Here is a 27,541-nt window from a genome sequence, read left to right on the forward strand (position 1 = left end):
TGCCCATTTTATAATTGGGCTGTTTGTACTATTGTCCTTGAGTTGTAGGATTACTTTATATATGCAAGATATCAGTCTTTTTTCAGATACATGGTTTCCAAATATTTTTCCCATTGCGTTGGTTGTCTCTTCACCTTTTTGACAAATTCTTTGATGTACAGAAGCTTTTGATTTTGAGGAATTCCCATTTACCTATTTTTTCTTTCGTTGCTTGTGCTCTGGGTATAGTGACCTCCTAATACTAGTTTTTGAAGATGTTTTTCTACATTATCTTCTAGGGGTTTTATGGTACTGTCTCTTATATTGAGGTTTTTGATCCACTTTGAGTTAATTTTTGTATAGGGTGTGAGGTAGGGTTCCTCTTTCCTTCTTTTGGATATGGATATCCAGTTCTCCCAGCCCCATTTGTTGAAGAGACTGTTCTGTCCCAGTTCAGAATTCTATTTCTGAATTCTCAATTTGATTCCATTGATCAGTATGTCTATCTTTGTGCCAGTACCATACTTTTTTGACTATTTTGGCTTTATAGTAGGCTTCAAAATCAGGAAGTGAAGTCCTCCCACTTCATTGTTCTTTTTAAAATGTTTTCAGCAATTTGAGGCCCGTTACCCTTCCAATAAATTTGATAACTAGTTTTTCCAAGTCTGCAATGTAGGTTGTTGGAATTTTTATTCGAATTGCATTGAATTTGTTAGATCAATTTGGGTAGGACTGACTTCTTAATGATCTTTAGCCTTCCTATCTATGAACATGGAATATTTTTCCATCTCTTTAGGTTCCCTTTTATTTATTTTAGTAAAGTTATATAATTTTCTGTGTAGAGGTCTTTTACATCTTTGGTTAAGTTTATTCCTAGGTACTTGATTTTTTTAGTTGCTATTGAGAATGGGATATTTTTCTTGAGTGTCTCTTCAGTTAGGTCATTTCTAGTGTATAGGAACATTACTGACTTAATGTGCATTAATCTCGTACCCCGTCACTTTGCTGAATTTGTTTATTAGCACAAGTAGCTGTGTTGCCAATTTCTCAGGGTTTTCCAAATATAAGATCATATCACCTGCAAATAATGACAGTTTTACTTCTTCATCTCCAATTTGGATGCCTTTTATTTCTTTGTCTTGCCGGATTGCTCTGGCTAGCACTTCTAGCATAATATTGAATAACAGTGGTGACAGTGGGCATCCCTGTTCCGTTCCTGATCTCAGAAGGAAGGCTTTCAGTCTCTCGCCATTGAGTACTATGCTGGCTGTGGGTTTTTCAAATATGCCCTTTACATTGAAGAAGTTTCCTTCAATTTCTGCCTTTTGAAGTGTTTTTATGAAAAAAGCAAGCTGAATTTTGTCAAATGCTTTTTCAGCATCTCTTGAGATGATCATTTGATTTTTCCCTTTTGTTTTGTTAATGTGTTGTATTACAGTGATTGATTTTCTTATGTTGAACTATCCTTGCATGCCTGGAATGATCCCCACTTGGTCATGGTGTATGATTTTTTTAATGTCTTTGGATTAGATTTGCATGCACTTTGTTGAGAATTTTTGCATCTATATTCAATTTCTATATGTTCATACAGAGATTGGCCTGAAGTTTTCCTTTCTTGTAGGATCTTCATCTGCTTTTTGTATAGAGTGATGTTGGCTTCATAAAATGAGTTAGGTAGTGTTCCATTTTCTTCAATTTTTTGAAAGAGGTTACGTAAGATTGGTGTCAGTTCTTTTTGGGAAGTTTGTCAGAATTCCCGTGAAACCATCTGGCCCTGGGAATTTGTGGGAAGCTTTTTGATGACTGATTGGATCTCTTTGCTTGTGATTGGTTTGTTGAGGTCTTCTAATTCTTCTCTGCTTAGTCCAGGTTGTTCGTGTGTTTCCAGGAAATTATGTGTTTACTCTAAATTGTCTAGTTTGTTGGTGAACAGTTGTTCATAGTATCCTCTTAGGATTTTTAAAAATTTCTTCATATTTGCAGTAATGTCCCCCCTCTCATTTATTATTTTGTTTATTTGGGTCTTTTTTATTTTGTCAGTCTAGCTATGGGCTTGTCAATCTTTTTGATCTTCTCAAGGAACCAACTTTTGGTTTTGTTTATTCTCTGTTGTTTTTATGTTCTCTGTGTCATTTATTTCTACTTTATTTCTGCATGGAAAGCTGCCCCCTTCTGTGCTCCATCTGTCTGCTCCAACCACCAGTCCCTGCCATGGGGGCTCTTGGCAGCAGGTCTGTGAGGGATTATCCCCCAAGCCAAGGGCTGAGAAGGGTTCCCAGGGTGTGGAAGGCTGCGCAACCGGCTATCAGCATGCTCCAGTCGCACATTACCCATTGGCATTCCAGCCAGACACTCACCCGGTTAAATGCAGTCTCTTGATTTCTCCAAGTACATACTCAGTATGGGTGTAGCAGTCCCTGCCCAGCTAGTGGAACTCTGGAATTGCTGTTCTGGAGCACTTTCTGTCCTTTACCTAAAGTTTTTCATGGAGGAGAATTTTGCTCTGTCTCTGCTAATCTGCCGTTTTCCTGGAAGACTGTCTATCCCTCTTTCCACCTAGAACCTGCAGCTCCAGCCATCCTGAACTGCTCTGCCCTCCTTCCTCTCCACACCTCCCCACATGTGTCACTACTGCCAGGACTCCCTCTTCCCCTCCTTCACCTGTCAAATCCTGTTCCTCCTCTGAGTCACACTTGAATGTCCATGTCTCCAGGAGGCCTCCCCTGACCCACGGTTGAGTTAGATGGACCACATCCTGTTCCCTAGAAGCACTTCACTTCCTGCTGGGCTTGAGTTCTGTGAGGGCAAGGACACCATCGATTGTGGGATGTGTTTGTTTGTTTATTTATTTATTTATTTATTTATTTATTTTTAACTTTTTATTTTGAGATACTTTCAAACTTATAGGACGATTATGTAAATAATAGAAACCCAATATAGAGAACTGCAGCATTCCTCTATCCACTCCCCACACCCCAGATACCAGATCTACTGCTTTATTTTTTTCATTGAGATTGTTCACATACCATACAAGTATCCAAAGATCCAAAGTGTACAGTCAATTGCCCATGGTACCATCATACAGCTGTGCATCCATCACCACAATTAAATTTTTTTTTCAATTTTTAGAACATTGTCATTACTCCAGAAAAGAAATAAAGACAAAAAAAGGAAACCTAAATCCTCCCATACCCCTAACCCCCCCCTCCATTATTGATTCATAGTTTTGGTATAGTACAGTTGTTACTGTTGATGAAAGAATGTTAAAATACTACTAACTGTAGTATATAGTTTACAATAGGTATATATGTGCCCCTCTATTATTAACTTCTAGTTATATTGTCATACATTTGCTCTAGTTCATGAGAGAGATTTCTAATATTTGTATAGTTAATCGTGGACATTGTCCACCACAAGATTCACTGTTTTATACATTCCCATCTTTTAATCTCCAACTTTCCTTCTGGTGACATATGTGACTCTGAGCTTACCCTTTCCATCACTTTCACACACCTACCAGCACTATTAGTTATTCTCACAACATGCTACCATCACCCCTGTCCATTTCCAAACGTTTAAGTTCACACTAGTTGAACATTCTGCTCATAAGCAACTGCTCCCCATTCTTTAGCCTCACTCTATATCCTGGTAACTTTTATTTCCAGATCCACCACTTTTTACATACTGCCACATATGCCATGTCATTCTATTTATCCATCCTTCTAGCTATCAATCCATGTAGCTAGCTATCCATCAATCTGTCAATCCATATTCTGAACACTTGCATGTAGGTATATATATTATGCTCCTTGAGCACCTAATACTGCCATGTATGTTTCATTTCCTAAGATTCTAGATCTTCACTTATGTAACCACCTTAAGTACAGTTACCAAGTTCAAAAAAATTTTAAATTGATATAAAACTTAGTCTATATTTCAATTTTTTCATATGTCCCAATAATGTCCTTTTAAAACTTTATTTATTCAGCAAGCTGTGGGTTTACAAAATAATCATGCATACAATACAGGATGCCCCAATACCACCCTATTATTAATGCCTTGCATTGGTATGGTACCATTGTTAAAATTGATGAGAGTACATTTTTATAATTGTCCTATTAACTATAGTCCATTATTTACATTAGGCTTCACTGTTTGTATAGTGCTGTTCCATGGATTTTGTTTTCAATTTTTATTCTATTACAATATATACAGTCTAAAATTTCCCCTTTTAATCATATTCAGATACATATTTCATTGCTGTTAATTGTATTCACAGTGTTGTGCTACCATCACCACCATCCATTACCAAAACATTTCTTTCCTTCCTAATGAGAATCCTGTACATTTTAAGCTTTAACTTCCCCATCCCCTGGTAGACTACAGTCTAGATTCTGACTCGATGAGTTTGCTTATTCTGATTGTTTCAAATCAGTGAGATCATACAATGTTGGTCCTTTCATGACTGGTTTATTTTACTCAAAATGATGTCTTCAGGGTTGTATTTATGTTGTCACATGTATCAGAACTTCATTTTTTATGGTTGAATAATATTCCATTTTAAGTATATACCACATTTTATTTATCCATTCATCAGTTGATGGACATTTGGGTTGCTTCCATCTTTCGGCAATTGTAAACAGTGCTGCTATGAACATTGGTGTGCAAATATCTGTCCCAGTACCTGCTTTCAATTCTTTAGGGTAAATACCTAGTAGTGGGATTGCCAGGTCATACGGTAATTCTCTACTTGTCTTTCTGAGGAAGCGCCAAACTTTCTTCCACAGCATCTGCACCCTTTTACATTCCCACTAGCAATGAGTGAGTGTTCCTATTTTTCCACATCCTCTCCAAAACTTTTTTCTGTTTTTGTAATAGTAATCATTCTAATCAGTGTGAAATGGTATCTCATTGGGGTTTTGATATGCATTTCTCTGATGGCTAGTGATGTTGAGAATCTTTTCATGTGCTTTTTGGACATTTGTATATCTTCTTTGAAGAGATGTCTGTTCAACTCTTATGTCCATTTTAAAAATTGCTTTGTTTATTCTTTTGTTAATAAGTTGAAAAATTTCTTTATATATTCTGGATTTAAAACCTTTATTGAGTATGTAGTTTCCAAATATTTTCTTGCTTTGTGTAGGTTTTCATTTTACTTTCATGATAAATTCCTTTGAGGCACAACAGTTTTGAATTTTAATGAGGTTCCATTTATCTATTTTTTTTTTATTTTTTTGCTTGTACTTGGAGTGTAAAGCATAAGGAATCATTGCCTAACACAGGGTCCTGAAGATCTCTCCCTACATTTTCTTCTAGGAGTTTGATAGTTTTGACTCTTATATTTAGGTCCCTGATCCACTTTGAGTTGGCTTTTGCATAAGTTGAGAGGTAGGTGTCCTCCTCCTTTCCCAGATGGAGATCCAGTTTTCCCAGCACCATTTCTTGAAGAGACTGTTCTTTTCCAATTGAGTGGTCTTTGCCTCCTTTTCAAAAATCAGAGTGGCCATAGTAAATGTGAGGGTTGATTTCTGACCTCTCAGTTTGATACCACTGGTCTATATGTCTGTCCTTACACCAGTACCATGCTGTTTTGCTTACTGTGGCTTTGTAACAAGTTTTAAGATCGGGAGCATGAGTCCTCCGACTTTGTTCTTCTTCTGCAGTATGGCTTTGGCTGTTCAGGGTCCCTTACCCTTTGTATAAATTTAATGATTGGCTTTTCCAATTCTGCAGGGAAAGTTGTTGGAATTTTGACTGAGATTGCATTGAATCTATAAATCGCTTTGGATTGGATTGACATCTTAGCAATATTTAGTCTTCCAATCCATGTACACAGAATGTCCTTCCATTTATTTAGATTTTCTTTCATTTCTGTTAGCAATGTTTTGTCAGTTTTTGTGTACTAAGTCCTTTACCTCCTTGGTTAGATTTATTCCTAGATATTTGATTCTTTTAATTGCTGTTGTAAATGAAATTTTTCTCTTGATTTATTCTTCTGATGTTTCATTTCTCATATATAGAAACATTACTGATTTTTGGATGTTGATTTTGTGCCCGTCTTCTTTGCTGAATTCCTTTGTTAGCTCTAGGAGCTTTTTTGTGGATTTTTCAGAATTTTCTGTATGTAGGATCATGTCATCTGCAAATAAGGGAAGGTTTTATTTCTGCATTTCCAATTTGGATGCCTTTTATTTTTTTTTTTTCCTTGCCTAATTGCTCTAGCTAAAACTTACCGGACAATGTTGAATAACAGTGGTGACAGTGGGCATCCTTGTCTTGTTGCTCTTAGAGGGAAGGCTTTCAGTCTTTCACCATTAAGTAGGATGTAAGCTGTGGGCTTTACATGTGTGCCCTTTATCATGTTGAGGAAGTCTCCTTCTATTCCTAAAGTTCAAATTGTTGTTATCAAGAAAGTTTGCTGTATTTTGTCAAATACCTTTTCTGCATCAATTGAGATGGTCATGAGGTTTTTTTCCTTCATTCTGTAAATGTGGTATATTCCATTAATTGATTTTCTTGTGTTAAACCAATCTTGCATTAACAGAGATGAATCCCACTTGATCATGGTGTATAATTCTTTTAATATGCTGTTGGATTCAGTTTGTAAGTATTTTGTTGAGGTTTTTTGCATCTATATTCATAAAAGATATTGGTGTGTAGTGTTTTTTTTGTTTTTTTCTTGTATTTTTATCTGGCTTTTGGATGAGGGTGGTAATGGCCTTGTAGAATGAGTTAGGAAGTTTTTCTTCCTCTTCAGTTTTTTGGAAGAGTTTGAGCAGAATTTGTGTTAAGTCTTTTTGGAATGTTTTGTAGAATACCCCTGTGAAACTATCTGGTTCTGGGCTTTTTTTGTTGGGAGGTTTTTTTTTTAACTTCAGTTTTATTGAAATATATTCACATACCAGACAATCATCCATGGTATACAATCAACTGTTCACAGTACAATTATACAGTTATGCATTCATCACCACAATCTATTTCTGAACATTTTCTTTACATCAGAAAGAATCAGAATAAGAATAAAAAATGAAAGTAAAAAAAGAACACCCAAACCATCCCCCCTTCCCACCCTATTTGTCATTTAGTTTTTATCCCCATTTTTCTACTCATCCATCCATACACTAGATAGAGGGAGTGTGATCCACAAGGTTTTCACAATCACGCTGTCTCCCCTTGTAATCTACATTATTATACAATTGTCTTCAGGAGTCCAGACTGCTGGGTTGGAGTTTGGTAGTTTCAGGTATTTACTTCTAGCTATTCTAGTACATTAAAACCTAAGAGGTGTTATCTATATAGTGCATAAGAATGTCCACCAGAGTGACCTCTTGACTCCATTTGAAATCTCTCAGCCACTGAAAGTATTTCGTCTCGTTTTGCATCCCCCTTTTGGTCAAAAAGATATTCTCAATCCCACGATGCCGGGTCCATATTCATCCCCGGGAGTCATATCCTGCATTGCCAGGGAGATTTACACCCCAGGGAGTCAGGTCCCACGTAGGGGCGAGGGCAGTGAGTTCACCTGCGGAGGTGGCTTAGTTAGAGGGAGGGCCACATCTGAGCAACACAAAGAGGTGCTCGGGGAGATACTTAGACACAATTATATTCAAGTTTAGCCTCTCCTTTGCAGTAATGAGCTTGAGCGTAGTAAGGGCAAGTCCCATGATAGAGGGCTCGGCACATCAAACCACCAGTCCCAATGTTTGTGACAACATCGACAGCAGTCCAGGTGAGGAAGTCCTGTTGGGAGGTTTTTGATCACTGATTCAATCTCTTTACTAGTAATTTACTAGTAATTTGTTGAGATCTTATGTTTCTTCTTGTCAGTGTAGGTGGTTTGTGTGTTTCTAATAATTTGTCCATCTCATCTAGATTATCTAATTTATTGGCATACAGAGAAAGAGCTTTGTATGGTCCTTTTTGATTGATAGTAATGTTCCCCTTTTCATTTCTGATTTTTGTTATTTGTATCTTTTTTTTTTTTTTTGTCAGTCTAGATAAAGGTTTGTCAATCTTACTGATCTTTTCAAAGAACCAGCTTTTGGTTTTGTTGATTCCTCTTTTTTTTTTGTTCTCTATTTCATTTATCTACACTCTAAACTTTGTTATTTCCTTTCTTCTCATTTTGGGTTTAATTTGCTCTTCTTTTTCTAATTCTTCCAGTTTTGAAAGTAGGTCTCTGATTTGAAGTCTTTCTTTTTTTTAATGTAATCATTCAGGACTGTAAATTTCCTTCTAAGCAGTACCTTTACTGTATCCCATAATTTTGATACATTGTGTTCTGATTTTCCTTCATTTGAAGATATTTACTGATTTCTCTCACAATTTTTTCTTTGATCCATTGATTGTTTTCAGTGTGGTGTTCAACTTCCAAAATATTTGTTAATTTTTGAGTTCTCCACTTGTTATTGATATCCAGCTTCACTCCATTATGATCAAAGAAAGAGTTTTGTGTAATTTCATTCATTTTACATTTATTGAGACTTGTTTTGTTATGTAATGTAGGGTATCCTAGAGAATGATCTGTGTGTACTCGAGAAGAATGTGTATTCTGTTGTTTGATGAAGTGATCTATCTATGTCTATTAGGTCTTGTTGGTTTAGAGTCTCATTCAGGTCTTGTATTTCCTCATTGATCTTCTGAGTAGATGTTCTATGCATTATTGAAAGGATGTATTAAAGTTTCCTACAGTTAAGGTAGAACTGTCTATTTCTCCTTTCACATCTGTCAGTCTTTGCTTCATATATTTTGGGGGTCTGCTGTTGGGCACATAAATATTTACAATTGCTACAAGAGTTGAAATGACCCCTTTATCAGTATGTAATGACTGTCTTTGTCCCTCGTAACTGTTTTTTGACTTAAAGTCTATTTTATCTGATATTAGTGTAGTTACCCTAGCTCTCTTTTGGTTACTACTTGCATGTACATTTTTTTCCATCCTTTCACTTTCAACCTGCAGTGAGTCTCTTGCAGACAGGATAGTCATGCTTTTTTATCTGTCTTGCGAATCTCTGCCTTTTGACTGGAGAATTTAATCCATTTACATTGAAAGTCACTACCGATACTGCAGGACTTTTTTCTACCGTTTTCCTGTTTAACCCTTGTAATTCTTAACTTTTTTGTTTCTCAATTCTTCCATTAATTCCTACTTTTTTATTTATTTGATTCTGTGTGTTACACCTTGTTGAGTGCCTTCTCTTTTCTGTCTGGATATATTTTTCATCTGTTTTCCTCATGGTTACCATGGGGTTAAAATGTAACATCCTAAATATATAACAGTAATTTTGGTTTGATACCACCTTGACTTCAGTAGCGTATATATGTACTTTTCCTGTACCTCTCTGTCTCCCGATCTTTTCTGTACTAGTTACCACTCACGTCTTTTGTACATTTTAAGTACAAAAACCATAGCCTTATCATTACTTTTTACATATTTGCATTTTAGCATTGGTCGGAAGAAAGAAGTAGAATTATATACCAAACAACACAATACAAGAATACTGGCATATATAATTACCCAAATGTTTACCTTTATCAGACGTCTTCATTTCTTTATGGCACTTTGAACCACTGTTTAATGTCCTTTCCTTTCAGTCTGAAGAACTCTTTTAGTATTGCTTGTAGGGCAGGGGTCTAACAGTGATGAACTCCCTCAGCTTTTGTTTATCTAGGAATGTCTTAGTTTCTCCCTCATTTTTGAAAGAAAGTCTCGATAGATATAAAATTCTTGATTGGCAATTATTTTCTTTCAGTAATTTAAGTATTTCAATCCACTGCCTTTTTGCCTCCATGGTTTCTGATCACAAATTGGAACTTAATCTAATTGGGATTCCCTTGTACATAGCATGTTGCTTTTCTCTTGCAGCTTTCAGAACTCTCTCCTTGTCCTTAGCATTCGATGGTGTGATCAGTGTAGGATGGGATGTGTTTTTCTTCATGTTTATCTTGTTTGGTGTTCTCTGGGCTTCTTGGGTGTGCGTATTCACATCTTTGGCTAAATTTGGGAAGTTCTCTGTCATTTTTTCTTTGAATATTCCTTCTGCCTCTTTGTCTCTTTCTCCTTCTGGGACTTCCGTAACACTTATTAGTACACTTGATTGTGTCACAGAGGTGTCTTAGGCTATTTTTGCTTTTTATGATTCTTTTTTCTTTCTGCTCTTCAACCTGACTCATTTCATTTGTCTCAAGTCTGCTGATTCTTTCTTCTGCCAGCTCCAATCTGTTGTTGTGAAACCCTCCTCAGAATTTTTTATTTCAGTTACTCTGGTCTTCACCTCCAGTAGTTCTGTTTGGTAACTTTTTTTTAAGCAGTTTTATTGCGATAAATTCACATATCATACAATTCATTTAAAGTATAGAATCAGTGCCTTCTAGTATATTCACACAGTTGTGCATTCATCACCACAGTTAATTCTAGAACATATTCACCCTGAGGAGGGTTCACTGTGTTATACAGTCCCATGTTTCATCCATTGGCTTTTTTTGTAGGGACATACATGACCCTAAACTTGCCCTTTTAACCATGGTCGCACCTACATATCATTGCTGTCAGTTACACTTTATAATGTGCTCCCATCACCTCTATCCATTTCTAAACATTTACAATCAAACTTATTGCATATTCTGCACAAATTAAGCATCAGCTCACCATTTTCAGCCCTCATTCTGTCTTCTGGTGACCTATGTTCCAAATATTAACAACATAAATTGGCTAGTTATATTTAGTTCATATTAATGAGGTCATTCAATATTTGTCTTTTTGTGTCTGACTTATTTCAAACAACGTGATGCCCTCAAGGTTCATCCATGTAGTCACATAACGTCATGACTTCATTTGTGGTTAGAGCTGCATAATATTCCATTGTATGTATATACCACATTTTGTTTATCCATTCGTTGGTTGATGGACATCTGGATTATTTCCATCTTTTGGCAATTGTAAATAATGCCGCTATGAACAAATGTCTGTTCGTATCCCTACTTTCATTTCTTCTGAGTATATACCAAGTAGTAGGATTGCTGGATCAGCGGGTCTATACTTAGCTTCCTAAGGAACTGCCAATGTGTCTTCCACAGTGACTACACCATTCTACATTCCCACCAACAGTGAATGTTACCTATTTCTCCACATCGTCTCCAACTTTCTGTTTTTTAAATAGTGGCCATTCTAGTAGATTATGAAATAATAGCTCATTGTAGTTTTGATTTGCATTTCCCTAATAGCTAGTGATGCTGAACATCATTTCATGTGCTTTTTAGCCATTTGTATGTCCTCTTTGGAAAATGTCTGTTCATGTCTTTTGCACATTTTTAAATTGGGTTGTTTGTCTTTTTATTGCTGAGTTGTAGGATCTCTTTATATATACTGGATATTAAACCCTTATCAGATATGTGGTTTCCAAATATTTTCTCCCATTGAGTAGGCTAATGTCAGTACTGCCTTCACTGCACTCTATAAGTTTTTTTAATCATTTTTTATTGTAGAATATAACATATATACATAAAAGTGATAACTTTCCAAGTGAAATTTAACAATAGTTAAAGAGCAAATTGTTTATCAGGTCTAGTAGTTTTGTTGTGGGTTTTTGGAACTTTTTAGGTATAGGATCATGTTGCAAATAGTGAAAGTTTTACTTTTCTTTTTCTTGCCTAATGGCTCTAGTTAGAACTTCTAGCACAATGTTGAATAATAGTGGTGACAGAGGACATCTTTGTCTTGTTCTAATCTCAACAGGAGTGCTTCCAGTTTTTCACCATTGAGTACAATGTTAGCTGTGCGTTTTTCATGTATGCCCTTTATCATGTTAAGAAAGTTTCTTTCTATTCCCATCTTTCGAAGTATTTTTTATCAAGAAGGAATGCTGGATTTTGTCAAATGCCTTTTCTTCATCAATCAAGATGATTGTAGTGTGGTTCTTCTCCTTCGATTTGTTTATGTGGTATATTACTTTGATTGATTTTCTTGTGTTGAACCACCCTTGCATGCATGGGATAAAACCCAGTTGATCATGGTGTAGAATTTTTTTTTTAATTTGCAGTTGGATTTGATTTATAAATATTTTGTTGAGGGTTTTTGCATCTATATTCATTAGAGAGATTGGTCTGTAATTTTCCTTTCTGATAGTATCTTTATCTAGTTTTGGTATTAGGGTGATGTTGGCTTCATAGAATGAGTTAGGTAGTAATCCCTCCTCTTGAATTTTCTGGAAGAGTTTAAGTAGGATTGGTATTAATTCTTCATGGAATGATTGGTAAAATTTACCTGTGAAGCCATCTGGTCCTGGGCTTTTCTTTGTTGAAAGGTTTTTTGATGACTGTTTCGATCTCTTTACTTGTGATTGGTTTGTTGAGATCTTCTATTTCTTTTATAGTCAGTGTCGGGTGTTAGTTTATTTCTGGGAAATTGTCCATTTCATCTAAGTTGTCTACTTTATTGCCATACAGTTCATAGTATACTTTTATGATCTTTTTAATTTCTGTGTGGGGTCAGTAGTAATGTCTTCCCTCTCATTTCTGACTTTATTTGCATCTTCCCTCTTTTTTTCTTTGTTAGTTTAGCTAAGGGATTGTCAGTTTTGTTGCTCTCCTTAAACAACCAACTGCTTTTGTTGATTTTACTTTTTTTCTTAATTTCAATTATTTCTACACTAATCGTTTTTCTTCTTCTTCTTCTTCTTCTTCTTCCTCCTTGCTTTGGGATTAGTTTGCTGTTCTTTTTCTAGTTACTCCAGGTGTGTAGTTAGGTCTTTGATTTTAGCTCTTTTTTCTTTCTAATGTAGACATTTAGGATATAAATTTCCCTGTTAGTACTGCCTTTGCTGCACTCTATAAGTTTTTTTAATCATTTTTTATTGTAGAATATAACATATATACATAAAAGTGATAGCTTTCCAAGTGAAATTTAACAATAAAGAGCAAATTTCAAACAATATTAGATTACAATTCCACAGTTTATTTCCTTATTATGAAAGATAACATATATACACAAAGGTAATATCTTTCAGAGTATGATTTAAGTAGTAGATATATAGGAAATTTCCAAAGTTTTTATGAGTTATGGTACCATAGTTTCAGTCATTTCCTTATTGTGAAATCTAACATATATACAAAAAGGTATAGCTTTCAAATTTACCATTTAACAAGTAGCTATAGAACAAATTTCAAAGGATGCTATGGGTTACAGTTCCGCCATTTCAGTTCTTTCCTTGTAGCCATTCCGATACCCTAGCAACTAAGAAAAAGAAAATTATATAAATATTCAGTATTCATAATCCTTTGTTAAATTCCATCTTGTCTGTTGTTACCCCTTCCTCTGGTTTAATGACTTTCCCGATCTTCAGGGACATCTAGGCAGTGACCGCCCTAACCTGCTTGTGTTGAAAAGGGGTGTCAACTTTATGAGCAAAGGGGACACATTAGTTAATGTTCTTGAAGAGGCTATTGTCTCTGGTTTTGGGGACTTAGCTGGCATGGGGCACTCTTAAGGATTTAAGTTTCTGATGAATAAACTTGGTGAATGAAACTTTTATAGAGTATAGATTCCTATTAATTACAGTCCCTAGTATGCAATGTGTAGATTTTTCCCATGTACCCTTCTGTTGTCAACTGTCTGTGCCAGTGTTATACCTTAGAAATACATCATGCAAGCATGTGTCTATATTTGTGGTGTTGATCTGTGGAAAATACGCCTTCAAACAACCCCTTTCATTCCGATTCACCTTCAGTACAGCTCTGATACTTATAATCCCATTAACAAATAATCATTACCCCTAATCATTACTGCATATTTGAATGTACCATCATTAACATGTCTGAACAAATTAGATTATCATTCCCCCTCACTAGCTACTGTCTGTCACAAGATCCCCAATATTCTTACATTATCAGACATTGATTTTACATTATTCAGATAGTTCATAGAAGTGGTAACATATGGTATGTATTCACTCAGAATTATATCTTCAAGGATCATCCATGTTGCCACGTTTCAAGACCTTGCTGCTTTTTGCTGCTGCATAGTATTCCATCGTATATATATACCACGTTTTGTTTATCCACTCCTCTGTTGAAGGACACTTGGATTGTTTCCATCTCTTGGCAGTTATGAACAATGCTGCTGTGAACGTCAGTGTACAAATGTCTGTTCATGTCATTGCTTTCAATCTTCTGGGTATATACCAAGAAGTGGAATTGCCAGATCATAGGGTAATTCAATATCTAATTTCCTGAGAAATGCCAAACTGTCTTCCAGAGTGGCTGTGCCATTATACAGTTCCACCTGTAATGAATAAGAGTTCCAATTTCTCCACATCCTTTCGGCATTTGTAGTTTTGTTTGTTTAATGGCAGTCAGTCCTACTGGTATGAGATGATACCTCATTGTGCTCTTGATTCGCATCTCCCTAATAGCTAGTGAAGATGAACATTTTTTCATGTGTTTTTTAGCCATTTGTATTTCCTCTTTGGAGAAATGTCTTTTCATATCTTTTGCTCATTTTATAATTGGGCTGTTTATACTTTTGTCATTGAGTTGTAGGATTTCTTTATATATGCAAGATATTGATCTCTTATCAGATACATGCTTTCCAAATATTTTCTCCCATTGAGTTGGCTGCCTCTTCACCTTTTTGACAAATTCTTTTGAGGTACAGAAGCTTTTGATTTTGAGGAGTTCCCATTTATCTGGTTTTTCTTTTGTTGGCTTGTGCTTTGGGTGTAAGGTCTAAGAAGCGACCTCCTAATGCTAGGTCTTGAAAATGTTTCCCTACTTTATCTTCTAGGAGTTTGATGGTACTGTCTCTTATATTGAGGTCTTTAATCCACATTTTAATCTCTGCAAATTTTTTTTTCTCAGCCCAAATTACTCTGGGTTGTATCAGGGCTTCATGCTAACCTGTACAAACAACAAGGTCTCACTCCCTAGTCAAGGTTCCATGTAATTATGGCATTTGAGTAAACTGACCATGCAAGCTAAATTATATAGTATGCTACAGAAAATAGAGATTTTGTACCATATAACCATCTGTTCCTTTGGTCCCACACAGAAGCCAAAGTTTTAAAGCATGGTTAATATCATCCTCTCCCCTTCAGTCTGATCTACCCCAATGTCAACCAAGTCCGTTTTGTTTCTATCTCCAATCAAGATCTGATCTCCTTTTCAGCCTCTTTAACAGTTGATTTGTGAGACAATGCTGACACACACAGCTGCCAAACTCTGGCTCTGGGTCCCAGGTGCCAAACAGACACCCGAAGCTCCAGGGACCAACCATGTCACACACAAACAGCTCAGAATCTCAAAATTTGGAAATAACTGTTACATGAATAAATGTGACTGCTGTAAAAGCTTACAATCTAGGAACCTCTATGTAAGCCTTCCGCTTATAACCCATGCTACCAGATTTAATTCTCAGCGTTTACACATTGTTATTAGTCCATATTAATGAGGCATTATAATGTTTTTCTTTTCATTTCTGGTTTATTTCACTCAACATACTGTCCTCAAATTCCATTCACTTTGTCACATACCTCATAACTTCATTCCTTCTTGCTGCTTCCTCATGCAAAAACATTGTTATATTTGTACATTTAATCACACTCATTGACCACTCTAGGTTTCACTAAGTTGTACAGTCCCAGTCTTTATCTTCAGTCTTTCCTTCTGGTGTCATACAGACTGTATTCACAGTCTTCTTTTTTCAGTATACTTACAATATTGTGCTACCATCACACAGTATTGAGCTATCCATTTCTAGATCTACACAATCAGTTCTCTAGAACATTCTGTGCTTCTTCAGCATCAGATGCCCAATCTCTACCCTCTTTCTATCCTGTTATCTTCATTTCTACACTCTTCTCTAAACCTCTCTCCCCTGTCTTCTCCTATCTGTCTGTAGCACTCTCTTTAGTTTAATTTCCTGTAGAGGAGGAGGTCTCCTGTTCATGAACTCTCTCTGTGTTTATCTGTAAATATTTTAAACTCTGCCTCATTTTTGAAGGACAGTTTTGCCAGATACAGGATTCTTGGTTGGCAGTTTTTCTCGTTCAGTATCTTGAATATATCATACTACTGCCTTCTCACCTCCCTGGTTTCAGCTGAGAGATCTGCGCTTAGTCTTATTGAGCTTCCCTTGTATGTGATGGGTTGCTTTTCTCTGGCTGCTTTCAGAATTCTGTTTGTCTTTGACATTTGAAAATCTGATTAATAAGTGTCTTGGAGTAAGTCTATTTGGAGCAGTTCTGTTTGGGGTGTGCTGTGCTTCTTGGACCTGTAATTTTATGTCTTTCATAAGAGTTGGGAAATTTTCATTGATTATTTCCTCTATTATTCCTTCTGCCGCTTTTCCCTTCTCTTCTCCTTCTGGAACACCTGTAACATGTATATTAATGTACTTCAAGTTGTCATTCAGTTCCCTGAGACTCTGCTCATATTTTTCCATTCTTTTCCTTATGTGTTCCTTTGTGTGCAGGATTTCAGATGTCCTGACCTCCAGCTCACTGATCCTTTCTTCTGCCTCTCCAATTCTGCTGTTGTATGTCTCCATTGTGTTTTTCATCTTTTCTGTTGTGCCTTACATTCCCATAAGTTCTGTCATTTGTTTTTTCAAGCTTATGAATTCTTCCTTATGATCACCCAGTGTCGTCTTTATAGCCTTCATCTCTTTTGTCACGTTCTTTCTTACCTAGTTCATGTGATTTAAAAGATTTGTTTGAACATCTATAATTGGTTTCAACTCCTGAATCTCAGTTGAAATGTTAGTTTCTTCCTTTCACTGGGCAATATCTTTCCGCTTCCTGCTGTGGCTCATGATTTTTTGCTGGTGTCTTGGCATCTGACTTTCTTGGTTGGTTTATTCTGGAGGTTGTTTTCTCTTTTGCCTAAGATTTTCTTGTTAGTTGACTTTTATCTCTATCTTTTCTTTTTTCTCTCTCTGGCCAGTTTTCACATTGGCTCTTCCATCCAGTCTCCTCCCCCAAATCAGTCACGTAACGTGACCTGCTACTGGGATGGGAGGTAGGCACTGGGCACCCCAGCAAGGTTACTGTGTGTGGTAATACAGATCTGCTGGCTTCTAGTGGTGTTCTGTTTACTACTGGCTAGCAAGACCTGGGTTTGTTTTAGGGCCCTGCTTTAACAGTTGTGTTGACCCTATTTCTCAGCCAAAACAGGGCCAGTCTTCCTTACAGGGCATGTAGACAAGCTCCTGTGTTCTTAAGAAAGTGTCCTTGCATTTTCCTGACTGTTCAGCAGTTAGGGCTGTTTGGTAACTCAGTTGTCCTTGGAGGCTGCTCTGCCTTGGAGCACAGCCTGGCAGAAACTGTGGGACTCCTGTGCCCTCACTCTGCCGGCCAAAATCCAGCCTGATGCGGGGGTGCACCCACAGCAAAGCACTGCAACTGTCCCCAAGGTGAGGAAACGGTCACTGGCTGCTGCTTCCCTCAAGGGTAGGGGAAGGGCTTTCAGACCCAGGGCTGGACATGTGTCTCTGTCTACATTTTCTCCACTGATCTGGGCCTTGAAATGTCCTCCCCTGTCCACTGGGTCTTCAAACAGTGAGGGTATGTTTCACTGCTGTGAGATTTTAAAATGTGTCCCTGGTGGGAGGGTCCTGTCTGCTGATTCTGTGCCTTTCCTGCACGGAGACTGAGTGAGAGGGAGGGGAGATGACCAGCTGGTCTGGGTCAGAAAATTCCTACCTGATATTTCTTCTCTTTCTTCATTTTGGCATTTGCAGGGTCTTTCTCTTGTCTATATCCTCCTCCAGGGTTTCAGAGAATTCAGAATTGGCCTTTTTTGTTGTTGAATCTGTGGAGAGAAGTTTTCCGTAGCTGTTTACGTCCCCATTTTCTCTAGGTACATTTTTGATGACTGATTGGATCTCTTTGCTTGTGATTGGTTTGTTGAGGTCTTCTTTTTCTTCTTGGGTTAGTCTGGGTTGTTCATGTGTTTCAAGGAAATTGTCCATTTCCTCTAAATTGTCTAGCTTGTTGGCATACAGTTCCTAGTATCCTCTTATGATTTTTTTTATTTCTTCACAATCCATAGTAATTATCCCCTTCTCATTTCTGATTCTGTTTATTTGGGTCATCTCTCTTTTTGACTTTGTCAGTCTAGCTAAGGGTCTGTCAATCTTGTCGATCTCGAAGAACCAATTTTTGGTTGTGTTTATTCTTTTTTTTTTTTTTTTTTTGTTCTCCCGGTCATTTATTTCTGCTTTAATCTTTATTTCTTTTTGTCTACTTGCTTTAGGGTTAGTTTGCTGATCATTCTCTAGCCTCTTCAGTTGTTCGGTTCTTTCCTTTTAGTACTTTCTTGCTTTCTGATACATGCATTTAGAGCTATAAATTTCTCTCTCGTCACTGCTTTTGCTGCATCCCACAGATTTTGATATGTCGTGTTCTCATTTTCATTCGTCTGTAGATATTTACCAGTTTCACTTACAATTTCTTCTTTGACCCATTGGTTGTTTAGGAGTGTGTTGTTTAGCCTCCATATATTTGAGGAAGATCTGGTTCCTTGGTGGTTTTTGATTTCTAGTTGCATTCCATTGTGGTCAGAAAATGTGCTTTGAATAATTTCAATCTACATAAATTTATCAAGACTTGTTTTTTGCCCCAACATATGATCTATCCTGGAAAATGTTCCGTGGGCACCAGAGAAGAATGTGTATCCTGGTACTTTGGTATGTAACAACCTATATATGTCAATTAAGTCTAATTCATTTATCATATTGTTTAGGTTCTCAATTTCCTTATTGGTCCTCTGTCTAGTTCTATCTATAGAAGAGGGTATTGAAGTCTTCCACTATTATTGTAGATGTGTCTATTGCTCCCTTCAGTTTAGCCAGTGTTTGTCTCATGTATTTTGGAGCTCCTTGATTGGGTGCATAAACGTTTATGATTGTTATTTCTCCTTGGTGAATTGTCCCTTTTTATTAATACATAGTGTCCTTTTTTATCTCTTATGACATCTTTGCATTTAAAGTCTATTTTGTCTGATATTAGTATAGCTACCCCAGCTTTCTTTTTAATTTAAGTTTGAGATTGTTCACCTACCATACAGTTATCTAAAGATCCAAAGTGTACAATCAGTTGCCCACGGTACCCTCATGTAGCTGTGCATCCATCACCACAATTATTTTTTCGATTTTTAGAACATTTTGATTACTACAGAAAAGAAATAAAGACAAAAAAAGGAAACTCAGATCCTCCCATTCCCCTAACCACCTCCCCTCCATTATTGACTCATAGTATTGGTATAGTACATTTGTTACTGTTGATGAAAGAATGTTAAAATACTACTAACTGTAGTACATAGTTTGCAATATGTATATTTTTCCCTATATATCCCTCTATTATTAATTTATAGTGTCATACATTTGTTCTAGTTCATGAAAGAGATTTCTGATATTTGTACAGTTAATCACAGACATTGTCCACCACAAGATTCACTGTTTTATACGTTCCTGTCTTTTAACTTCCAACTTTCCTTCTGGTGACATACGTGACTCTAAGTTTCCCCTTTCCACCACATTCATATACCATTCAGCACTGTTAAGTTATTCTCACAATAACGTGCTACCTTCACCTCTGTCCATTTCCAAGCACTTATGTTCAACCTAGTTGAACATTCTGCTCATAATAAGCAACTGCTCCCCATTCTTTAGCCTCATTCTATATCTTGGTAACTTATATTTCATATCTATGAGTTTAAATATTATAATTCATACCAGCAAGACCCTGCAATATTTGTCCTTATGTGTCTAACTTATTTCAGTCAATATAGTGCCCTCTAGGTTATTTCATCAATCCGTTCTTCTTTTTAAGATGGTTTTGTTCACCCACTATGCTTTCCATCCTAAGTAAACAATCGATGGTTCCCTGTATAGCCACCACCACCATCACCACTATTTTTATAAGGACATTTCCATTTCTTCCATAAAGAAGGAGAAAGAGTCAAAGAATGTAGAGAGACAAAAGAAAAAGAATGAAAGAGAAAAAATGATAGCTAAAAAGCAACAAAAGGAAAGATAGAATTATCTTTTGGCTGTTTTCCCCCAGGCTCTGGGGTCTGGTTCTGAAGGGAAGACTGGTAGTAGAGCTGGGCCCCACCTCCTTACTCTTAGGGAAGATACGCACCCTAGGGAGTTTTCATCTGCATTTAAATTGTTGTCTCTCTGATTCTGTTATCTACCCCCCTGTCTGGGTCAGATTGCTGGGAACTGAAAATGGCTGAGGCTCTCCACTGAACCCCTCAAGTTGAAAGAGAGAAAAAGGGACAGAAAGCCCCCTTTCAGAGCCAGTCCATGGCCCCCCAGTTTTCCTCGTCAGCCAGCGGTAACACCTGTTCTTCTGGGCTCTCCATCCCGGGATGAATGAGTTTTATGGTTCTTTAAGGTCGGTCATCGCTAAAAGCTTCTGTCTGCTTTTTGGGGATTTGTAGCTTGTATTCAGCAGTCCACGTTTGTTAATTAAAACCCCAGTTGGAGCTAGGCTGAGCTACATTTGCTTTCTCAGAGAGTGCTGCTTTCTGCCACAGTGAGGTTTTGCAGCTCAGCCTGCCATGGGGAGAGGAGGCTCCCAGAACAGGTCACAGTCTTTACTTCCAGATTTTATGCTGCAATCTCAGGCATTCCTCCCAATCCAGGTCGGTGTATGATTTGTGGACAGTCACAGTTGTCCCCCAGCAGTTGCTCCAAATTATTTACTAGTTATTCCTGGATGTTTATTAGTTGTTCCAGGGGACTAACTAAAAATTCCACTCCTCTCTATGCTGCCATCTTGCCCCGCACCACCCCCAGCTTTCTTTTGATTGCAGTGTGCATGGAATATTTTTTTCCATTCTTTACCTTTCAGTCTGTTTGTGTCACAGGGTCTAAGGTGAGTCTCTCATAAACAGCATATCACTGGGTTATATTTTTTAATCCATTCTACCAGTCTGTATCTTTTAATTGGAGAGTTTAATCCATTCATATTCAAAGTTATTACTGTGAAGGGAGTTCTTGAACCAGCCATATTATCCTTTGGTTTTTAGTTGTTAGATCTATTTTTTTCCCTTCTTTCTTTTTTTCCTTTAAGTTACCCTTACTAATATGTCTTCAGTTCTGTGCTCTTCTCCAGACCTCTCTCTTCATTCTTTTTTTAATTTTTTTTTTTTATTTTTCCGTCTAATAGGGCTCCCTCCAGTATTTCTTGCAGGGGCAGGTGTCTTATTAACAAATTCTCTCGGCATTTGTTTGTCTTAAACTCTCCCTCAATTTTGGAGGAGAGCTTTGCTGGGGAGAGGATTCTGGGCTAGCCATTTTTCTCTTTTAGAGTCTGAAATATGTCATACCACTGCCTTCTTGCCTTCATGGTTCCTGCTGAGTAGTCAGTACTTAGTCTTATGTTGTTTCCCTTGTATGTGGTCAATTGCTTCTCTCGCTGCTTTCAGAAGTCTCTTCTTCTCTTCAGCATTTGACAATCCAATCAGTATATGTCTCAGAGTAGGTTTATTTGGATTTATTCTTTTTGGAATTCGTTGGGCATCTTTGGTTTGGATATTTATGTTGTTTAGAAGGGTTGGGACATTTTCCCCAACGGTGTCTTTGAATACTCTTCCTAGCCCTTTCTCTTCCCCTTCTGGAACATCAATGATTCTTATATCTGTGAGCTTCAAATTGTCCATTGTTTCCTTGAGATCCATTTCAAATTTTTCAATTTTTTTTTTCACCATTTGTTCTTTTATGCTTTCACTTTTTGTCATGCTATCTTCAGGGTCCCTAATTCATTCCTCAGCTTCTTCAAATCTGGTGTTATGTGTTGAGACTACTTTTAATTTGGTCAACAGTATCTTTTATCTCCATAAGATCTGCTATTTTTTTTATTTGCTCTTGAAAATTGTTTATGTTCTTCCATGGTTGTCTTCATGTCCTTTATATCCTGAGCCATGATGTTGATATTCGTGTGTACTTCTTTGATTAATTGCTCCAAATTTTGTTTATCTTCTGGCTTCTTAATTTGTTTGTTTGGCTTGTCCATATCTTCTATATCCTTCTAGAGCTTTGTAATTTTCTGCTTCTTTCGGGGCATTTGCTTATCTTGATAGGGTTATTTTGGCAAGTGCAGAATAAATTGAGTATTTATATATAATTTGGTTTGCTGGAGTGCAGTTTCCCTAACCTATCAGCAGGTGGTGCTCCCAAGTAGGTCTCCCCCGAACTTCTGTTGGGTGGGTGGAATCCAAACCAGGTGGGGAACCAATCAGTGCACCGGATCTCCGTGTGCTCTGGGGAATCCCTGTCCTGGGGCTGTGACTTGGGCCCCAAGCAGGTAGGCAGGGAGCCCTATCAAGGGCACCGTGCAGGAAGAATGTGGGCCCTGCCTGCCAGTCCTCTTTCTGCCCTTCGCCCTCCAGTCTGTGGAGTGTGGGAGGGGCTCCCGATCATTGGTATGGTGCGTCTACCTTCCCTGCTTCTCACTGTTGTATACCCTTCCCAGCCGCTGGACTTCTGTGAGGGGAGAGCATTCACAGCCTGCTTGGTTCCCTCATGGGAACTCCTCGCTGTCTGGCTGTGGAGGATCAACCCCCAGCAAATTGTCAATGGAGGTGGAAGGGAGCGGAGAGCCGCTGCTCACTTCCTTGCCCAGTGGTGGTTTTGCTGCTGCTGGCCTGGGGGTTGGGAGTCAGGCTGGGAATGAACTCACCCTGTTCCTTGGGCCACTCTCTCCTGTTTTTGTTGGATGTCCCCTCTGTGTACTGTGGGGGCCTTCTGTGGCCGCTCACACCCCGGATCTGTGGTCCCTGGTATCCTCCAGCCCCTTTCTAGTTACTCTGATGGAGGAGAAGCCTGTCCACCTCACCTACTCCACCATCTTCCCAGACATGTATCTCTGTAAGTTTTGATGTGTTGTGTTCTCATTTGTGTTCGTCTTGAGATATTTACTGATTTCTCTTGCCATTTCTTCTTTGACCCGCTGATTGCTTAAGACTGTGTGGTTTACCCTCCATAAATTTGTGCATTTTCCAGCCCTCTGTCTGTTGTTGACCTCCAGCTTCATTCCATTATGGTCAGAGAAAGTGCTTTGTATAATTTCAGTCTTTTTAATATTTATTAAGACCTGTTTTGTGACCCAAAATGTGGCCATCCTGGAAAATGATTGGTGAGCACTTGAGAAGAGTATGCTCTGCTGTCCTGGGTGCATTGTTATGTTTGTTTCCATTAGCTCTAGTTAGCTCTAGTTCATTTATCACATTATTCAAGTTCTCTATTTACTTATTGATCCTCTGTCTTGATGTTCTATCTATTGATGTGAGTGGGGTATCAAAGCCCCCAACTATAATTGTAGAAACATTGATTTCTTCCTTCATATTTCTTCCCTCAGTTTTACTAGTGTTTGCCTTGTATTTTTGGTGCCCCCTGGTTGGATGTGTATATCTTTATGATTGTTATTTCTTCTTGGTAGATTGTCGCTTTTGTTAAAATATAATGTCTTCTTTGTCTCTTATAATAGCTTTACATTTAAAGTCATTTTTTTTTTCTGATAATAGTATAGCTACCCTAGCCTTTTTTTTTTTCGTTTTTTCAGGTACTGTTTATATGGAATATCTTTTTTCCATCCTTTCACTTTCAACCTATTTATATCCTTAGGTCTTGGATGAGTCTCTTGTCAACAGTATATACATGGCTCATATATTTTTTTTTTTTAATCCATTCTGCCATTCTGTGTCTTTTGATTGGGGAGTTTAATCCATTATCATTCAGTGTTATTACTGTAAAGGCAGTACTTATTTCAGTCATTTTATCCTTTGGTTTTTATACATTGTATTTCATTTTTGTCTCTCTTTACCCTTTTAATTTCTCTTACTGATAATCTTCATTTCTGTACTCTCCTCCAAGCCTCTGTTTCCTGTCCTTTCCTTCCAGCCTGTAGGACTCCCTTTAGTCTTTCTTTTGGGTAGGTCTCCTGTCACTGAATTCTTAGCTGCTGCTTATCTGTGCATATCTTAAACTCTCCCATATTTTTGAAGGACAGTTTTGCCAGATACAGAATTCTTGACTGGGAATTTTTCTTTTTCAATATTTTGAATATGTTGTACCACTGCCTTCTCGCCTCCATGGTTTCTGATGAGAAATTGATACTTAGTCTTATTGGGCATCCCTTGTATGTAATGGATAATTTTTCGCTTGCTGCTTTCAGAATTCTCTCTTTATCTTTGGTGTTTGGCATTCTGATTAGTATGTGTCTTGGAGTAGGTCTGTTTGGATTTATTCAGTTTGTAGTATGTTGTGCTTCCTGAACCCGGATATCAGTGCCTTTCATAAAAATTGGGAAGGTCTTGGCCATTATTTCCTCAAATATTCCTTCTGCCCCTTTTCCCTTCTCTTCTCCTTCTGGGACTCCCATGACATGAATGTTGGTGCTCTGCATATTGTCAATTGGCTCTGAGCCACTGCTCGATTTTTCCCATTCTTTTCTCTATCTCTTCTTTTGTCTGTTCAAATTTGGATGCTCTATCTTCTAGCTTGTTGATGTTTTCTTTTGCCTGTTCAGATCTGCTGTTGTGTATTTTTACTTTCAGCTGTTATGCCTTTCAGTCCCAAAACATCTGTTGTTTTTCTTTGCATGCTTTCAAATTCTTTTTTATGCTCACCTGGTGTCTTCTTAATGTCTTTTATCTCTTTAGTCATCTCTTTGAATTTATGTAGATTTGTTTGAATATGTTTGATTAGTTGTTCCAGATTCTGTATCTCTTCCAACTTTTTGATTGGCTTCTTTGACTTGGTCATATCTTCCTGTTTCTTAATATGGCTTACTTTTTGCTGCTGTCTGGGCATCGGATTATCTGGTGAATTTACTCTGAAGGTCAAATTCTCCCTCTTTTTAAAAGTTTTGTTGTTGATTGGGTTTGTGTTAATGGATGACTTTGACACTTGGTTTGTCACTATTATGCAACCAGGGCTGGGCCAGCGACCCACGAGTTGGGTGCCCCCCATTTCCACAGGGTTCCAGGAAAGAGGTCAGGTAAAAATGCCTAAAGGCCTTTAATTCTGCTCCCCAGGGGTGTACTTTCCGGGCCTGCCCAGCATATGGCCCTCTTCACCCAAAAGTCATTTAGCTGTCTTCCCGGAGGTGCACTTTCCTTGCCCACTAGCAGATAGCGCTCTTTGGTAACCCATTCCCCTCAGCCCTTTGCAGGCAGGCTATATTTGGCTGTGGGCACCAGACAATGGCGTAGCCCCAAGTTGGGCAGGTTGAAACTTCCAGTGGTCCCAGCAGTCCAAATTCACTACCCAAAAGCTGGCATATATGGTAGATCATGTCCCACTGTGTTCTTGGGAGAATGGCTCTCCACTGCCCTTTCAGTCTGGAGCTGCCCACCTGCCAGGGCTTGGAGAGCTGGACGCTTTCTGCCCTGAGAGTGGGGGGTGGGCGGCAGGAGCTGGGGCTGAGGGGCTATCAGTGGCTCTTCCTCCTGCACTTTTCTGGGTATTGCAGGGCACTCCCTCCAATCTCCATAGCCCCAGATCCGTTGTTGTGGACAGTTCCTGCTGACGCTGCTTGCTTTTTTGGGAGAGAAGTGAGCCCAGCTTCTCTTTCAATCAGCCATCTTGGATCCCACCCATCTGTTTGATTCTTTTTAAAAATTTATATCTCTTTACTGAGTTTCTCAAGTTGCTCATTCATTGTTTTCCTGATATTCTTCAGTTCTTCTCTGTGTTTTCCTTCATCTCTTTCAGCATTAAGTTTTATTGTTGTTTGTTTATTTTTGTTGTTTGCTTTCGAAGTCACATTCTGTTTCGGTGTTTCCGTGTTCTGATCTTCTTCATTGGTGTTTTCTGGATTTTTATCCTCTTCCTTTGGATGGGCCGTCATTTCCTGTCTCTCTGTGTGTTGTACTCCTTTAATACATTTTAATATTTTAAAATGTATACTCCGGGATTTATTCCCTGAGATGTCTGTTTCTTCATTTTCTAATCAGCTGGTGATAAGACAGAGATTTTCTTGAGCTTTGGCCTCCTGTCAGGTCTGCCCAAGGCAAATGCAGAGTACTGGATCCTCCCTGTCTTTTCTGGGCCTGTGCCTCGTTCTGGGCTTGTGCTTTTTAGTTGTTTTGGAGTTTTGGAGTTCGAATGTCCTCTCTCTTTCCTAGGAGAAAGACCTCCCTCTCTCGGGTGTTTAAAGCAGGCAAGACTTGACTTTTCTTCATTTTTCCATCTTTTAATCTTTAGGCTGGATGATTTCGACTATCTTTTCTTCAAGTTCATTCATTCTTCCTTCTGCCAATTCCAGTCTGCTGTTGAATCCCTCTAGGTAATTTTTATTTTTTGTTACTTTGGGCTTCAGTTTTGTTTGGTTGCTTATATAATTCCCATCTTCTGTTTGGTATTCTCTTTCCTATCTATCTATCGTTTTCCTGATTTCCTTTAGTTTTTGGTCAGTGTTTTCCTTTAGCTCTTTGAGCATACTTAGATCCATTTTTTTAAGTCTTTGGTACGTGCCGGAGGAATGGAGGAATCTCAAGGGCCACATAGACATGACCAACACAAAAGGAGTGTGAGGAGGGGATCAGGGAGGCCCCTACACTTTGGTCTGGGGCTATCCTCTAAACTCACTGTATTATAAGCCCTGCGGAGAGCACTTGCACAGGTCAGTCTATAAGGACTGGGAAAGGTGTTTTCTTCCTTTTATTTATTGTTGTTGTTGTTAGCTACCAGTATTCAAGGAAAGTTCTGTCGTAATACTAGCTTGGATACAAGTTTAGGGAACAGATGCTTCAGAATCTAAATTCCAGCAATACCATTTTAAAATACAAAAATGTCTAGAATTCAACAAAAGATGACAAAACATACAAAGAAAGAGGACATGATGGCCTAAGCAAAGCAGAAGATTAAAGCATTAGAAACCATCCATGAAGAGGACCAACACTGGCACGTATAGAGCCCCAGATCTGGTTGCTTTTCTGGAAGAGAAGTGAGGCCAGCCTCTCTTCCAAACAGCCATCTTGGATCCCATCCCTCTGCCGCCCATCCCCCTGCCACCCATCCCCCAACAACAACAGTGCTTCTGCAGGAGCACTTTGTGAACTTTCTTCTACATGTGGGGTGATTTCTGGAACGGCGAGTCCCTTGGGCAGCCACCAGAAAGATTGTGCCAGACATACCTGCTCCTGGCATGTGCACGAGGGTCTCTCTCCTCCCTCTGGGCTCTGCACAGGGAGTGTGGTCTGGCTCTGCAACGAGCCAGGGAGGGGTCGGGGAGGGGCCTGCCAGGGCACCAGGAGGTCCATCACTTTCAAGTGGCCTTTGACTTTGTTGGCGCTTGCCCTGTCACTACAGTACTTAAGTGTTTTCGGGAGCTTTGAGAAAGATGCTTCTGCTGGTTCTTGCTGGCTGTTCAAAGCTTCTGTGGGAGCCAGAGCCTGGGAGCTTCCCACCCACTGTCTAGATCTGGGTGGGGTTGTTGGTTTTGATGTGTATTTGAGGTCCCTTTACCCACCTTGTTTGTCAAGAGCTAATGAGACAACTAAGGAGGACCCTGTCCATTCAGTTAGACCAAGTAGAAAGAGGCTGGTCTGGGGGTCG

General features: G+C 38.4%; 1 protein-coding gene across 5 annotated transcripts in view; it reads left to right on the forward strand.

The window, feature by feature from the left end:
• Positions 1-27,541, forward strand: part of TPCN1 (two pore segment channel 1) — a 111,126-nt gene that overhangs the window by 59,750 nt on the left and 23,835 nt on the right. The window contains exon 1 of one of the 5 annotated variants that reach the window (XM_037817277.1): positions 26,252-26,270. The exons of the other annotated variants lie outside the window; for them this stretch is intronic. The gene's annotated coding sequence lies outside the window, so the exon portion shown is untranslated. Of the gene's footprint in view, positions 1-26,251; positions 26,271-27,541 lie in introns of those variants that run through there. 5 annotated transcript variants of the gene reach the window in all.

This window comes from Choloepus didactylus, chromosome 23 (genome assembly GCF_015220235.1).
Source record: "Choloepus didactylus isolate mChoDid1 chromosome 23, mChoDid1.pri, whole genome shotgun sequence".
NCBI lineage: Eukaryota > Metazoa > Chordata > Mammalia > Pilosa > Megalonychidae > Choloepus > Choloepus didactylus.